The following is a 2,807-nucleotide window of genomic DNA, read 5'->3' on the forward strand; positions in this document are numbered from 1 at the left end:
GAGGAACTTGGCACAAATTTTCACACACTGAAAAGGAAGAACGACTAACCAAAAGAGTTTGGGTAGAAGAGGCCCAAAAAGAGAAGGCAGGGAGACCATGAAGGGGGGAGTGGTCAGCAGAACTGGAAAGGGTACATGGGGTTCCATCAGTGTTGCAACCAGGAAAATGGCAATAGCCCAATTTTAGAGGGCAGAGCTAGTTTCGATTGAAAATTAAGAGGGGGGGAACATCTTTTAGTAGATTTTCCACTTCCTTTACAAATCTGTCAGGAAGGAATAGTGAATATTTTTCCTGGCTGTCCAGATTTGTTTTCTCTTCCTGTGAACATTTCATCTTCTTTGCAGGGAAGTTCTACTGTGCAGTCCTAGTAAGTGCCTACGAGGGCTGGAGAGATAGCTCAGAGGTTAGGAGCACAGACTATTCTTTCAGACGTCCTGAGTTCAAATCCCAGCAACCACATGGTGACTCACAATGGGTTCCAACTCCCTCTTCTGTTCTGGTGTGTCTGAAGATAGCTACAGTGTACTCATATAAATAAACAAGATAAACAAATCTTATTATAAATAAGATTTATATTTATAATATATTTATATAAATTATAATATAAATAATTTAGAATATATTTATAAATCTATTATAAATAAGATAAATAAATCTTTTAAAAAAGAAGTGGCTATGGTTTACTACCACAGAAACTAAAGGGGTCAGGTCCTCCTTTGCCCTACTTTGGGGCAATGTTATGGGTTACATTGTATCTACCCCAAATCCATATGTCAAAGTGTTGAGCCTTTTGTAGCCGGAACAGGACTTTAAAGTGGCCTGACATTAAATTAAACCAAGTCACTAAGATGGATTTTAATATAATGACCAGCATAAGGAGAAAGGTCATATGACCTTTATGGTGTAGGGTTGGAAGCTAGAAATCTTCACTTTCCAGTGTATTCTAGTCACCAGAACAGCTGAGAGCCCAGGCGGGAGCTCTGAGGTAGTTCAGTGCTTAAGAGCATTTGCTGCTCTTTCAGAGGACCCAGGCTTAATTCCTAGCATTCACTGGGAAACCTACAACCATCTAAAACTCCAGTGCAGGATCCAATGCCCTCTTCTGGCTTCCAAGGGTACTCACTGCATGTGTGTGCTGCACAAGAATACATTCAGGTAAATGCTCATATATACATTAATCAATCAATCAATCAATCAATCAATAAAACCTCAAAAAAAAAAAAAAATGAAATGCCAGGTGATGATGGTGGCAAAAACAGGTGGATCTCTGAGTTCGAGGTTAGCCTGGTCTACAGAGTGAGCTCCTGGACAGCCAGGGCTGCATAGAGTTAGCCTGTTTGAAAACAACAATAAGAGAGACAGAGAGAGAGAGAGAGAGAGAGAGAGAGAGAGAGAGAGAGAGAGAGAGAGAGAGAGAGAGGAGGGAGGGAGGGAGGGAGAGAGAGAGAATATAAAGATTCCACCTTTTGATGGAAAGTATGTAAAATAACTTGCACTTTTGTTTCTTCTTCTTCTTCTTCTTCTTTCTTTCTTTCTTTTCCTCTCCTCTTCTCCCCTTCTCTCCTTCCTTCTCTTCCTTCTCCTCCTTCTTCTTTGAGACAGAGTCTCACTGCATAGCCCAGCCTGAAAGTCCCAGTAATATGCATGAGACACCTATAGCTATTTAGGATTGTGATGGTTAATATGAAATCCCTTAGAGTGGAAAAAGAAAAAGACTCTTCATACTATAGTTATGTGTGGGAGTCTGGACTATAAAAGGAAGAAAATAACTTCTATTCACTCTGTTCCAGAAAGAGTTATAAGAAGTCATTAGATGACTCTAATTAGAAAGATGAAAGTCAGAAGCTCTCCCTTCCCCATCCAGAAGTTTGCCCGAGAGTAGAACTGTAAGGAAACACTCAGTTACAGAGCAATGCTGATGTGTATATTAAACATGGATTTGTTGAATTTGAATTTATAATAATTTCAGAGTTCTTCCCTATTCAACAATTCTGTAACTCCTTCAGTTGAATAGAAGTTGATTAAATTTCTCATCTTTCTTCCTTCTAGTACAAAGCTGATTTTATCTATGGTCCACTTTATTCCTTTCTGGTTCCTCACTGATCTAGGACTTTCTGAGAATGTCACATTGCCGGGGCTTTTATAAGTCATGTGGAGGAAAGAAAAGCATTATCCTAATCAGATCAGCTAGGTAGAAGGGATGCAGTGATTGGAAGTGTCTCTTCTATTGGACATGAAGAAGGGTTAATTTTGTTTCAAATTCTGCTGACAGCCATCATTAAGACTTTGACTCTGGGTGTGATGGCACACACCTGTAATCCCAGCACTTTGGAGGACCATGAACTAGACGGGAACTACATAGTGAGGGGATGCTTCCCAAGGCTAAGGGCTTGAGATGCAGTTTAGTCATAGAGTATTTGCTTGCACTTAGCCTGGGACTTTGAGGACAAGACCAAGCTCAAAAAAAAAAAAAAAAAAAAAAAAAAAAAAAAAAAAAATCAATCCAGGAAAGATAAATGAAGAAAAAAAATTGTGATTTTGGTGACACCATGAGGTTCCGAGGTATCCAACTTAGTTGTCTTTAAAATATACCTGGTTGCTTAATCGAGTCTAAGTCTGGGCTGTTGCCTTCAGCTAAAGGGGTCCATAGAATATATAGGCATTTCTGAATATGTTATTCAAAGGATAAGAAACTGTTTTTTTTTTTTTTTTTTTTTTTTTTTAAGTAGGATCTTGTTCTATAGCCCAGGTTGACCTTGAACTCAAAGGATCCTCTGGTTTTAGGTCGAGAGCTGAAACCTCAAGC

The sequence above is a fragment of the Micromys minutus genome, assembly GCF_963924665.1.
Source record: "Micromys minutus genome assembly, chromosome: 1".
Taxonomy (NCBI): Eukaryota; Metazoa; Chordata; class Mammalia; order Rodentia; family Muridae; genus Micromys; species Micromys minutus.